This window comes from Bombus affinis, chromosome 5, assembly GCF_024516045.1.
Source record: "Bombus affinis isolate iyBomAffi1 chromosome 5, iyBomAffi1.2, whole genome shotgun sequence".
Lineage (NCBI taxonomy): Eukaryota > Metazoa > Arthropoda > Insecta > Hymenoptera > Apidae > Bombus > Bombus affinis.
In genome coordinates, this window is record NC_066348.1 from 2,025,793 (window position 1) to 2,041,106 (window position 15,314).

Genomic DNA, 15,314 nt, shown 5'->3' on the forward strand with positions numbered 1-15,314 from the left:
TCGAAACGGTCTGTAAAGCGTTACCGAGACACGTTGTGTTTTGTATAGTTTGGAATACGTGTAGCGCAGAGTACGCCATGGGGTCAACGACCCGTCTACGCTGTGGAACGCACGTACACCGACATACGGACTCGTGTGCACATGGGCACACACCCATGTCGCTCCGTGTACGTATACACGGTGAGCCAATATCGCCATGCACCTCCACCAGATGGAGCTGAATCTCTCTCCCTCCCCACTGCTTCAATGTTAGCTATCTCTGTTGCAGTCACGGTTCGTGGCGCGGTTCTCTCGCTTTGCTCTACGCAAGAATCTAGCCTAGACTGCGTAGTGTGGTGTAGGCCATAGAGTGCATGGAAGAAACGATGGACTGGCAAGTACAATATTCGTAACGAATTCTCAAATGGCGATAAGACACGCAACACGTGCACACGTGTGCATCACGATGCAAGTCGTAAACATTATCTGTTGTCCATATGTTTCTATACCAGACTTTTCTTAGTTACTAGTGGACCATTTTCGGCCTTTGGGACGACCACAGCTTTTTCGGGTTTCAGGGATGATATCATTTTTAGGTGAAAATACTATGAGGTACACACGTCATCTTGCTGTGAGATGATCAGAGTTTGTTTTCGCTCGATAAAAACTATTTGGAATCCCAAGTCTGTCAAATGGCGTCATCGGTTTCGGGCGCAGTTAACGAGCTTTTGAATAGATTTCGTTGTGATATATGACTATTACGGACGACGAAATTAAATTAATTTATAAATACGTACGGCAAATCGGTACTTATTAAAACATCTGTAGAAGGTTGTACATTATTTCCTCAGCGTGGAGATATATTCCAAGCTATGTACAGAGAATTCAAGGTAGAACCGCGATGCTGCCTTGGGAGGCATGCATTGCACTGTCTGTATATAGCTGGAACTGCGAGACACCTTTGATCTCGCCAAAAAACCGACAATCGGCTCACCCTGAGACAGCCTCCCTGGTTTATCTCGCATTGTCGGTATCGTAGTTTCAGAATTTTGGTGTGATATTGTCAAATTGTTTGCAAAATTTTATTAAAAACCTTGGTCAAACTGCCTCAATGAAGCTTTCTACACAGCAAACACAAAAAGTAGCCGAGTAAGAAGGATATATTTACATGAAAAAACTGACGCACGACGGAATAAACCAATTCGCAATACGGTAACGTACTACGCATATTTAAAATGCGCAAAAAAGCATGTGATGCGAGAAAATCGCTAGATTTTGTGATGCATTGATCACATTGATTGCATTGATTGCATCGCGGATGTGTAGAGAACAATAATTATATTAGTGGTTACGAAATACATACTTCTGAAGATCGTGGCAGGCTGATAAAGAGCCACTATGTATTGTATAAAACCCCCTCAAACGGACTTCCCCTTTTAGCTCTGGCAAAAATTATTGGAGTCAAGCGGCTACACAATCGGGCAATTATAAGCATTATTCGAATTGTGCTGCCCTAACCTGACACGGAAACGATTCTTGTATTAACTGGTAAGATCTGGTATATAATATATAATAGTATCAAATATGGAACAATCAAATGCAAAACAAAAGATAACGGACTTGGTTAATTCATTTTCTATCAAATATATGATGACCGTTTAAAACTTAATGCGTGTCGCACGACGAACTAACGAATATTACGTGGTATGCGTTCAGGTTGACAAGAGATGCTTGACGATGATACATGATCGATAACGCAATAAATTATTTTTATTGGACACACGATAACACTGATAGGGGGCGGGGGGGGGGGGGGATCGGGTAATTCATTCCTTTTTATTGTTACTTAATATAAAATACCTGTGCTTCAGGATTATACATACAATTATTGAGAATTATACAATAGCAGCTTAGCAATGTAACTTTTCACTGTACGTCTACTTTTTGGCATATCTCGACAGTGTCATTATAGATTCGTGTAAAAAACAACCCTTTTGAGCAAACGTCAATGACACGATGAAATGCCATTCCTGTCTACAATTCATTAGAGTGTAAGATTTGCTCTTGTATCGTTACAGTCCAGGTCCTTGACCTGTCCCAGTCCATCTCGTTGCCTGCCGCGTCCGTCAACACACTCCCTATATATACACGAATTGGCTGGTTCAATCGCCTGTTTCTTTCCCTTGATTCACGTCGATTGATAATATTCAAGAATCAATTTGGCTATCCAATAGCAACGGTAATTTTCGTTGGAAAGTGATAATCAAGAAAAAAATTCAATTGACACTCGCGAAACCACGTTGCAGCGACGTTACGCCGCCTGCACAGCCAAAAAGCGACGAGAATCACCGGAGATGGCCGAACGGCTGTCAGTTGTCGGCGAAAGCCGGCGTACGGCGCACGTGCGAGTAAAATAGTGACAGATAGACGGAAAACGAGGAGGTTAAAGAGAGAACGAGTGAACAAGAAGGTTAGAAACGTGGCGTGCGCAAGTGGGAACGAGAACGAGGAAGGGCGGTGTAGGAAGAGGGGGGTCTGAGAATCGACTGGACGTCGCGTCGTCGTGCACATTCGTCGCGTTTTCACGGTCAGGCTTTATCGATCGTAGAAGGAGGGCGAAGGAGCGGAAGGAAAGGAGTTTCGGAGTGCATCGAAAGGCCGTTGAACCCGGCCTTTCGGTAGTCGCGGCGTCCATAATGCAACGATTGTTGTACCCACCCGCTCCAGTAGCTGCCGAACTCGTAACGCTCTTTTAACGAGTGCACCAAACCTGACCAAGTGAAATATTTCTGTCTACGTAAGTTAAGAGCCACCTATCATTTTTCTTTTTTATTTTTTTTTTACCGTTTGTACCGTAGACACGTTGCGTTTTGTTGGCGTAGGTCCGAAATGTCGTGTTCCTTGCTTCCCAGGAACGAAGACTACCGCGTGTTTCGTAACTGACAGGCACAAAGTGAACGTGAAACGTCATCGTGTCACAAGCGTTCCGGTCATTTTCACGCTGGCAACGTGTTTACATGGCGCGAAACTCGAGTCACCCTGACCGCTATTACGAGAAACCTTTCGCGACGATCCTTGTCCGCTGAGGAGAGAAGTATTCACGTTCCGTTTTATATTTTCACTGGCCGAAATGTTTGTGGGCGCTAAAAATAGTCATAGCCGGAATGGTTAAACAAGTGTACACCGACTCCGCTTACGAAGGACCCAGACACCTCACTATTATTATTGTTATTATTATTATTATTATTATTATTATTATTAGGAATCCGGTTTTGGAGTGTTCACGCCCTTCGTGGTTTTTCCATGTATCCCTAGAGAGAGCAAAAGGGAGACGAAGCACGGGGTGGTAGAAAGAAGAAACGCGAGAGAGACGGTGTACCATATACACACTATACACTATATACATGGCTGTGAGCGACAGAGTAAAACGAGTGAGAAAGAGAGACAGAGATAGAGCGAGAAGTCGAGAGAGGCGACGCATGTGCGAGCAACAACGATGTATTTCGGTGCAGCGCTCCATACACCGCGTGGAGGTCAATGCCCGTCCTTACTCCGGCCCAAGGAAGGAGCGGGAGGTTACGGTAGAAGGGATAGAGGGGCTAGAGGTCGGAGAAGGGAGACACAGGGAGCAAGCACTGAGCGGAAAAAATGAACAAACATTCAGAAAGACCAGAAAAGGGATGCATGGAGTGCTTGTGCACTACTCCTCTCTATCCTTTCTTTGCTTCGTGTTAACTTTCATTAATTGACGAGCTAAAATTTATGCTTGATTTGGACGGTCCCGTTTTGAAACGGCGTCGCCCTTTCTCCATTTAGTGTTTGCGTTCAGAAGACAAGTACGATTTAACGTTTGTTATTTACGATTCCTTAAAATATAATCACTAAGTAGATTATTCGTTATTTAGGCAATATATTATATAAGCAATATTCGTTATTTCTATCTTTTGAATATTATTGATCATTGTGTAACCACTCGTAGCTTGTGTTTTGTATTTTTCTTTCATTTTCTTCTTGGAACTTCTCCTTTTAAATAAATAAAATTTTCCTATCTGTTCCGAATTGCTATCATGAAAATTATCTCGTTTCATATGAGACAACACGCCTGTTTCGATTTATTCACAACCAAGATTTGCCACGATTCATCTTGAACGCATTTTGATAATGATAATATTTATTTAAAAAGCTAACGGTATGTTTAGCAGGCGCGCTACTAATTTCATGTAAACGCGTTTCCGCGTCCCGGCGCTTATCTAGCCGCGTGTCGTTCATTTATTCTCGGTACTGATTATGCAAACTTTTGACACACTGCCAATCGGCCGCGATGATTCACTGGCCACCAAAATTGATCCCATCGAGTCGGAATTCTGTTCGATGCACGCTGCAATTTACGCGGTAGACCTACTCCGTTTTACTAAACTATTCTACTGTAAACTACTGTTCATAAAAATTCTAGTTTAGTATTTCCATAGTTATCTTGAACCGTAACGTTATGAATTATGATTCCTTTACCAAGTACTTAATTTTAGGTTTATTCTTCGATACAGACCACATGTATCCTGAATTTTTACTTAATTACCGCAACCCAACAGAGAATTTCAGGGATTCCGATATTTCAGTATCTCCAATTATCGGAAAACTTAGGAAAATATAATGTACATCATTAAATGAATTTATATTAGATTAATTTTTATAGCATGATATATGTAAATATGTAACATAATACATAATATAATACATATAATACAAAAAATTAGTCGCGTCCTAATGATAATAGGAAATTTGTAATTAACCTCGCGCAACAAATTTTTATTTTACAGTATTTAACTTCAGTATAAAGCACCGAAACTCAAGTTAAAATTCAAACTAAACTATGTCATGGATATAACCTATCTTTGTTAAATTGCAACTATGTATAATCTGTGTCACAAATATGGCTCATTGTCAGCGTTGTAAGGTAAGAGGTTAACAGGAGGTTGTCGAAAAAGTTTGAAATATTCGATCGATTATTCTGGAAACGATTTTTGTACTATGGCGAAACGTAGTAACTTCTTGCGGGAACGCTCGATCCTTATACCAAGGAGAACGAGGAACACGTAGCAGACTGGCTGCCCGTGCAACATTGATGAGACATTACGACCGATGTCGGTGGGCCGGGATATATGATTGCAGACACACCAAATGTATGTACTCTTACATCGAGTGTAATCGTACATGTGGTGTACTTGTGCGACGTTCCTTGATTTACGAGTGCCAAGACACTTGAATATTGGGGCATACGTTGCCTCTACTGGAGTTCTGTATAAAGTAATTGTGATATTAATGTAGATAGTCGTTTAACGATCATTGTTACTTCGGTGTATTATTTGTTTAAGTTTATTATTTGTGATGAATTTGGTATATTACCTATTCGTTTTACCTACTTTTATTATCAAAAACTCAAAAGACAAAAAATATTTTGCACATTATTAGAAGTCTTAAACGGATTTTGCTCAGTCAGAGAATAAAAACTTCCCTTTTGAAAAATTATTTGTTTATCATAATACTCTGTGTTTTAAAGTTAAACAAACTTGATTAAAGAAAGAAAAAAGGTTTTATTAAAATTATTGAAATTGCTTTAATACTGTTTTTAGTTATCAGGCATGTCAATATAAACTCTTCAAAATACGAAATTATTACTGCATTAGAGAGCTTTCTAGCAGTTTGAGAATTATTTCTCTTTGTCCTGGCATTACGCTCATTTGAATTAATGAAAACATGAATTAAACATGAATGCGAGAAAAAATTTATGAAAGTTTAAACGTGAAAAAATCGATTTAATATTTTAATTCTTCCTTGTTACTTTTTAATATTATACATAAGAAAATAACTTTTGTTTCATCGTTCGAGGAAAAAAGAAGAACTTTTAATTTCACAGTCGGATGATTATCGTTTTCATATTATAAAATGTTACGATATTTTACGATTTCTCTTAAAAAAAAAAAAGAAAAGGATAATTTTATTTTATTAAATTTTAAATTACTAGCCTTAAAAAAGATTCACTTGTTGTTGTTGTTGCCTTATTCAAAATTCAACTTCCAAACACTCAATCAATTAAAAAACCTAGAAATTCATTTCCTATTATATGCTAAATAAGATACGTTACCTCTACGAAACAACCGAAATAAGAAAAGGAACGAAGAATCAAAAAAGTTAATTGCTATCGTTATACATTGTGATATTTCAACATTGCGAGAATTAGATTCAAAATCCATGTGTCTATTAAAAAAAAAAAAACAGAAAGAAAATAGTATAGTGGGTCAAAAAGAAATCAGAAACGATCGAATATTATCAGTAATATCAGCTGGGCGTATGAATGGAAATAGAACTGAACATATTTAAGCAGTTACACGTATGACATCACGTACACCTATCGACAAAGCTCTCATTTGTCGTCGCCATTAACCCAGTAACATTGTGAATGACCGTATCGTACAATCTTTCTTTCGCTTCCTTTCCATTTGTTTGCTACACGCCAGTCACGTTGTCTTCTGAAGTTAGATTCTTTGTAATTACAAACTTCCTCTATCATGACCACTGTTTCCATTTCCCAGTGGCAATTCGAAGAACGTTTCAAGCACAGAAGCGCTTTGATAATGAACATTATTTTTGCATCGGCTTGTTATTCGAACGTTTTAATGCAATGGTGTTAGACGGTAATGTAACTTGTGTCGGGAATGCTATTTTCCGTGTTATTTGTAATTCTGGAATTCGTTGGTTGTTCGCAACATATTATTAAATGTTGATTGACGTATCGAGAGGAGTAAAATTTGCGATGTAAAAAGATTTCATTTTATTGATTCTAGCTTGAAGTTAACATAATATTAAGGTTGGTGGTACTTGAAATCTGAAATAATTGTTCTAATATTTTTATTATAAGTTACTACAACACCAATTGATTGACAGATATTATAATAATCTTAAAGCATAACGCAATTAGATCTTTCACAAGTTAGCAGCAGTGGTAAATCAAGATCCTTCATCGTCAATATTCCACGGGAATTACAACTTCCTGCGGTCCGCCGAACGCCGAACATAATAGTTTACTTGGATCGGTCGGTGAATTTCGAAGTTCCTCCTAAAGCCATCGACGAGCATAGTTACACATATTCATAGTCAGATTACGTTTATCCGGCAAAGCAAATAGAAGATCGATACGATTACACGCAAATGTTTGAGGAATCGGTATCGGACCGTGGTCATAGTTGACAGACGATAAGCTACTAAATAATTCCGTCCACCATTGTGTACACCTGAAAGAATCGCAGAGTTGACCGCATTATTCTATAAATTGTATAAATTGACTTGGTGAATCGATAATAAACTATTATCCACTTTATATTTGCTATTACTAATACCTAATTTTATCCAAATACATTACTTGTATTTTGATTTAACAAGAATTCCCTACTGAAGGTAAAGATCATATTTGACGTTATGTTTATAAAAACTTCTTTGTATTAATATGATCCTGAAATGAGAACTGGCAGGTAATGATTTTTTGCCATTGAAAATTGATCTTTCAATCTCAAAAGGTTATCTATTATTTAGTTATTCATTGTCACACTTTTAGACAACACTAAAAATTGAAAAATTTTAAAGCTAGTTCATGTTCCGGTTTCCGGTTTCCAAAATACGCCTGCGTTTCAGCTATCCGCGACTCTCGTCAAAGATTGAGCAAAGTCACCTATGTGGAAAGCTAACCACAAATTCGAAGGAGAAACCAAATGCTTAAAAAAGAGAAAAGAATTCATACTACGAAGGAGGTTCCTTTCTATATCGTTTCTCTTCTGCCGTTAAGACTATTTTTCGAACTAGTTCCCGGTGGAACCGAGGATTAGGAAGCCTTAGGTGAGAATGAATTATGAAGCCGCACGTACAGAACGAAGAAACATCTGTTCATGGTATCCTCGAATCGTATACACTGTTTCTCGGTGACCACTGTTCGCTTAACCACACTGCTCTGTGTACTTACATTCTTCATTAGATTTGTCATCGGTCACGAGCTCCTATAGCTGGGCGCGGCATGATTAACGATCCGAGAATTGACTTTGTACTTTCTTCTTATTTACGCACTCGTGCCCATACACACGACCGTGGATGAACAAAACGCTTAGATTTATGATTTACGGCGCAGCTTGTTGCGACCTCTTTTTAACAGTAATAGTTTCTTGTTCTTAACGATTCGACAGCCGATTGAAATGTTTCTGCGTAGCAGGTTGAATAGGTTAACCCTCGCATGCCGATGTCCGGCCCATCAAAGATCAGATGCTTTGAGAACACTTCGGGTCTTCTTACTATAATAAATACCCCAGGTAATTTCAGCTTTCGACTTACATTAAAAGAATTGTCAGTATTCTCAGTAGCTAATAATATTGAAATAATATTGAAAGTAAATTATGTAACTTAGTATAAAAATGAACACTAAAGATAAACAAACAAGTACACGATAGTACGTAATTCGAAACTTGCAGAAGCATATCCTGGCAAATTAGAATCCGTGAAAAGTGGAACTCGTAGAGAACGTTCAATAACCCGGGTCAGAAAGGCAGAGCGTCGGAAGGAGCGTTTAGAAAGCAATTTCCCGGACAAAGAATCGGCGATTATCCGAGAGTAATCGCGACATGCCGGTAGTCGGTTGACACCAGGAAGCGTGCCGCTAAACTCCCCCGGTTGCGGTGCAATTGCAATCATCTCGCTGCCTAGCCACTTTCACTGCTGACCTACTGTTACGACGCGACGTCCTGGCTCGTCGGTGACGTGACACGGCACCTTCTACACTCTGCACTCTACACTCTACACTCTACACTCTATACGGTGTCTGCTCGCACGCGCGCCCGCGCCAGCGCCTATGCACGAGTATAGACGTACGCGCGGCGCATGCACTCATTCTGTGCGTGCGACAGCGTATGCAATTGTACGCTAAGACCTATTCACTATTTGTTCGCGTGCACGCACAACCGTTAAGCAAAGCGAACCAAGAGAAGAGAAGATCACAGTACTTTATTTTACGTAACTGATCGATCTTGTTGACGATTGATAAAATTTGAGAAATTTTGAATAATATCCTAATGAACATAGGTCTAAATATCATTAGTTTCAGAGTATCATTATTATTTCTATCCACTCACTGTCCGCTCATTATTATATAAAAAAACCAAAGTTACACTGATAATGTATTTACTAAAGCAAATCTACGTACATACATACATGTATATAAAGATGAAAATGGGGAGAGTCTGAAAGAGACATCCTGTGGTTTGCTAACATTCTTTTATACTTTGTCTTCCATGTCACGAATCACGAATGCCATGATCCTCATTGTAGCTGCCAGATCACGAAACATTTTGATGAGGAAGATCGATCCTCTGTTCTGCAATATTCTTTACATAAACATCAAAGACATGATGGGACAAAGATAGAGATCACCGCTAAATAAATCAATGATTTTCAGAAGAATCGGAGGGATAAAAACATAGATTTCTATCTTATTGCGAAGTATGTAATAATAATATTTTTTAATTCCAAATATATTCCAAAATGGCTGAAACCATAATTTCGATATTTCCTGTTTGCAAATCTTTTAATATCAATTCTGTCCTTGATGTTTTCTTTCAGATCAATTAAAAGAGCAATAAAGATTAACCTCGGCCATTAGTAAATAACTCTAATAGCCATATTTTTTTAATTTGCTTTAACAATAGAGTTATAGGTATTGTAGAGGTATAGGTAATGTTCGTCAGTATCAAATGTCTCATAAAATCTTATCTCTTAAGGTCTCTAAGACCTTTTTAAATAGAATCTTGGCAGGATCAAAGAAACATTGAGGAAATAAAAATGAAGATAGAGAAGCGCTCTCCTTGTGGAGAAAGTTATTCGTGAACGATGTATTCGTTCATATGAACTACTTGATACTGCATTCTTGAACATTGGTAGTTTGCTCTGGATCGCATATCCAAATCATGCAAACGCCTCAAGCAATTAGCAGAATCTTCCCGTGAGTTTTTAGGAGAAAAGGAGAGAATAAAATTGCTAGTACCGATACAGGGACCTTCGTTGATCTCATGGGGCTGAACTGTAAAACGCAATCTGTTGGCATTTTTAGTGAACAACCAAACTTTTGCTGTTTTTATTACATTATTATCTTTTACCTGATAAATCTTTTACTAATTTTTGTTCTAGTTTTGCGCTATATGCTCTCAACTAACGTTTTACACACTCGAGCTAGCAGGAAAACGCGGAAGAAGAACGTTGAAGAAGCGGCAGGCCGTTGCCTCGACAGGGCAAGGTGCATGGAACCATAGGTGGTTACGCAAGCCGCAAAGTCATCATGTATCAGACCATACAAGCAGCTCTCGTTCCTGGTGATACCATGATCGCACGCGCAAAATGCATAACTTATTGTGGGTCCTGCGGCGGTGAAAGTTGTCCGAAGTTAACCCGCTAGGAACGATTCATTACGCGTTATGAAAATACAGCAGAACATTTAATATAGCTATCGATGTAACATTGCGTTATCTGCGACGACGTACAAGTATAGAAAAGATCGTGTTGACATTCTTTCTTTCTGTACACCTTGTAAAAATGGCACGTAAAGGATAATGGTCAACCCTCTGGTAATTTGCTATATAATTATAAAATTAGGTATCTTAAAGCATTAACTATTTTTCCTTTCTTCTTCCTTATTATTTTGATATTACGACAAGATTGGGACATGTTACAAATCTCTGATATCTGAATTGACTAATCCTGTCGAGCGATTTCTCTTTCTGTGCATGCTGTTCGCAGCATATGCTTACGCACTTCGTTTAATTTAGTACTCCAAGCTCATGTATATATTTTAAGAGTTACCCTATCTGTTAAGAGACTCTTCCTGGATTGAAAAGTCTGCCAGCAGCTAAATAACAATGCAAAATACAGTACGGATTCAAAGAAATTTCGTGTCGTATAAAGAAAAAAAGGAGGTCGCGGTGACTGGCAACGTAGTGCCGTTGCACTTCAGAAGCCCTGCAAAGCTTCCAAGCTTGTAAAGCATCGATGGACGCATGTAATTTGCATCGAGGTTTTGGAATTTTTAGAGCACCTTACGCTTGTTTCAATCGAAGAAGAAAGAGCGACTTTCGTCATGCAAAAACGTTATGGTATTGCAAACATAATCATATATTTTAAAAAAATTAAATCTTTCTGAAAGCGCGTGAAAGTAAATATGATACAGGGCGACAATGAAAATGTTTAATCGGATACCATCGAATTGGAATAAAATTCATTGTCTAGAAACAGGCAAGCGAGGCTGCTCTCTTATCACCGCTGCGGTAGGATTATCTTTTTTTCTTTTCTTTTTTTTTTTTTTTTTTTTTTTTCTTTAATGGAGCAGTCAGCTGACCGCAACAGCGAGGTCTATTGTCAAGTGCCTCTCTCTCTTTCTTTCTCTGCTGAGTCTGTTATCCGACAGGAAGGAAAGCGTGGTCGAGATTAAATTCCCTCCATTGGCAAGGTTGTTGCACTACATTCCCGACATTCATAGTCGTTCCATTTAAAGGTTAAGGTTTGCCCAATTTCACGATCAAAGAGAGAGTGAATTAACGCGTTCATTGCGTATATCTCGGGTCCGCGTCGGACACCAGCTCTGGACAAATTTTATTTGATATACAAATAAAAAATAACAATTTGAATAGATGTTTTTTAGTTTAATCATCAGTTGTAAATAACATAGCAAATAATTTAAAATGGTAAATATAAAAAACGCCTCGATTATTTTTTAAACAACTTGAGGCCTGCTTCGGACGGACGGTTAGCGGCAAATCGGCGACGTTAGAAGAACAGAGAAATAAAGTTTTTCTATTTCAGAAAGAAGGGATACATATGTATATGCACGTATTGTCTTGTGCTTCCAACCCGCTGTCGCTGCGGCGACTTGCAAATCGCTCGTCTGCATCGGGTCTAATACGCCTCGATTATCGCACAGCGACCGAGCTACATGATTGGCAAACCAACACCAAGCTTTAACTTCCTCGAAACAATGTTCCAATTATTCTCTCTTCATTCGCAGAAGGAATCGCCCGGCGCGACACGGCAGCTACGGCTGAAGCATAAGAGACGCGTTTCCTTTTTCTTTTCAGGTAGGGTCCGTGAGTTTTAGAGCGAAGAGCCCTGACACTCGGCAGAAAGACGGTAACGTTCGGCTCCTTTTTTAAGCCGGTCGCTTTTTCTCGCCATTTGCTTCGGCTTTTAATAACTCCCACGAGTAAAAACGGCCCCTCCAGTGTGACCGCGTGGATACACGAGGTGGATACGTCTGTATGTATATCCACCGCCACCAGTCAATGACCCTGCTTTTAATGCCGAATACTCATTTGCTTCTCGCATCGAGACGAAACTCAGCCTGTTACCATTGCGGTACTTGCTGCTCATCGCGCGATTCTTTTCCGTGAATTTTCGTACGTATCAACGTCGTTCACTGTTAACAGCAATAAACGTCTCCGAGATTTGAGACTACAAGTTATTATGAGTATTAGAGATAAAAACAATATAACAAAGTAATTTGAATGTTCAATGGATATAAGAATTCTTAACTGTCCGTAAAGTGATAAAGCAAGTAAAATCTATTCGCCATGTTTTCCTAAATCTTGTCATATGTAAAATCAAGTCGACGGTACATAAACACATAATAAGGTTTATAACATAAACATATAACATAAATTTACAAACAGGAATAAAAATATGAACAAAATGGAAATTAACATCAGTGCCCAATATGTTAATAGATTAATATACCTACCATTGTCATTGTCAAACCTCCCGGTAACTATATTTCACGTGCAATACAATTTCCTAATATTCGCAAAATCATTTCTAACCTCCTAAAGCTTACATCGTTTACCTCCCAACATCAGCCACGATCACCGATGGTCCCTTTATCTCCAAGTTGCCCATGAAATGCACGGTGTCGGTTCGTATCGAACGACCCCACGGAAATTTCCGTTTTCCCCGATCGGTAGCCGCGCAGTTGGCCCACAGTCGGTTCCTCGACTCGTAAATTCTATTACGTCCCATTCAGGCAGCGCGTGCGTTTCGCGTGCGTCGCCGTGTGTTTTCGCGCGTCGAGACCCTGTCTCGAGATACGCGCACGAATACACGCGGACCAGAGTTGCATTTCGATGTATTTTTATGCCCGAGTCATCGCTCCCACGGTGTAATTTTATCCGGCGTGAGTGATATGCAACGTTCCGCAGTGCGATCGCGGACGCGAGAGAACACGTCGATCGAGGAAGAGACGAAAGTGATGAGCGTAACAGCGATTTCTTCAGGCTCACGAGTTTATACGAGAGTTTAGTGTTTCATTGATGACAAACGTTTAAGTTGGCTCCTATGATTACTTTTCTTATTATATATTTATATTCTTATTAGTAGTATGTAGTAGTAGGTAATACAATACGACATGCTGGAACCTACATATATAATTAGTATTGGAATTTTATTTGCTGTAAAACCTCTTCTTTCTGACATACATTAACCTCTGTACATGCTTCGCTATAGCGCTGCAACGGCGATTATGTAGAAGGAATGAAGGTTACTGTATAAATGTACTAATATTTATGTTTATTTAGTTTAATTTTTACGCTGTAACATTTAGTAAAAACTAATGCCAGAAATGACATTATCTTACTCTATTCAACTTTTTTATCTTTATAATGATACAAAAATATGCACGTAATGCCATTTTGACAACCGGTCTTGTAGATCACATCAGAAGTTTCCAAAATTACATCCGTATGTTTAAGATGCCTACGCCTACACATTCTATAATAAGGAAGAAGGAGATAGAGATAACATGCCTTATCACGCTGACTGTCTTTCGTTTGTCAAACGATACGAATATTTATCTGTATTTATGACAGATAACTTCTCGTTGGAGAAAGTGTATCAGGGTCAGTGACCTCGTGGTTATATAAGGTTTGAACGTCACCCGTCTCATTCATCGCATCTTTATTATTAATGAAATATAAATCGATATACGTCTACGCTTGCCGTGTAAATAAACCGACAACGGCGTGGATTTGAAAAGAAAATAGAAATTTACGAATTACAGTAACCCTAAGATCGCAATGTCTGGTGCTTCTTCAAAAGATCAAATGTCTCATAAAGAAAGTATAACGGATAAAGAAGAAAATCGCAATTAAAAAATTAATTATATGTACAAGACCAACGAGAAAATATTAACACTCTATGGTAGTTGTCGCGAATATTAGTTAATTGGACGAGACTAACATTTTTCCTTCTTCTCCAATATCTTTATAACATTAAGGAAAATTGTTATTTATTATTTATTAACGTTTCTGACTAGGTTCCGGTGACCGAGTTCGAAGAAACGAATCGCAGGTGACAGACTAGGAGTGTACGGCGACCGCACATTTCGAACGGCTAGCACGCTTTCATCCTCCATTTCGAACGGATCCCCTCTTCTCTCTTTCTTTATTTCGCTTTCCTACGCTCACATAAAACTAATTTAGCTACCGAGACGATGACTGCGAAAAAAGAACTGCCGCGATTGGTTCTCTTCCTGAGCCGAAATTGCGGCGGTAAACCTCGTGTTTTAATGCGGTGAACTTTGCATCGAATTTTTTAACATCACACAAATGACATTCTCGAAGCCGAAAATGACACCAATGAAACAAAGGATAGTTATATTTTTCGACTGTTTTATTCTTCTGTTTCTTTTCCTTGTAATAGTATATCAATTGTATTTTATAAATACAATTATTAACTATGAAAATTCAAAGGTTTCTCTTAAATCGCGGTTCTCTATAATATGTTTAATATATCTATATGTCGGGTTTCGTTAGAAATTTTAGGCGTGAAATACTTAATAAGTATAACAAGAGCTGTTGACAATGTTCCTGGGCTCAATCACGAATCCACGGTCAACGAGTAAACTCTTTGTACAATGGAATACATTTTGTAGCACGCAGACACGTTAACTCAGACGCTGGGTTACTTTCAGACTGACACCAAGTCGATGACAGAAAACTCTCCAAGGAGATTGCAAAATAAAAGACAGATACAGTCACATATGTCAAATACATATCGATCGGGAATATCAACAAATTCCCAAGCGCCGTAACTAGGCAGTCCCGCGTAAACCAACATTGCTACTGATCGAGACTCGATTGTCTATACAGCGTGTCCCTCAACATCGGTACCTCCTCTGTAAGACATTTCGTTCATCCCGTGACCGTGGCTACGTTCGGCGACCAGTTATGTCATCTCGAGCCCAAGTATTAGGGATCTTCCTAAAGAAA

General features: G+C 38.9%; 1 protein-coding gene and 1 long non-coding RNA gene across 7 annotated transcripts in view; one reads left to right on the forward strand and one right to left on the reverse strand.

Moving 5' to 3' along the window:
- LOC126916137 (hormone receptor 4) overlaps positions 1-15,314 on the reverse strand; it is a 156,136-nt gene that overhangs the window by 114,878 nt on the left and 25,944 nt on the right. The window lies entirely within an intron of this gene.
- Positions 2,310-3,463, forward strand: LOC126916175 (uncharacterized). The gene is made up of 2 exons (XR_007710469.1): positions 2,310-2,776; positions 3,242-3,463. It is a non-coding gene; the product is annotated as an uncharacterized LOC126916175 (long non-coding RNA).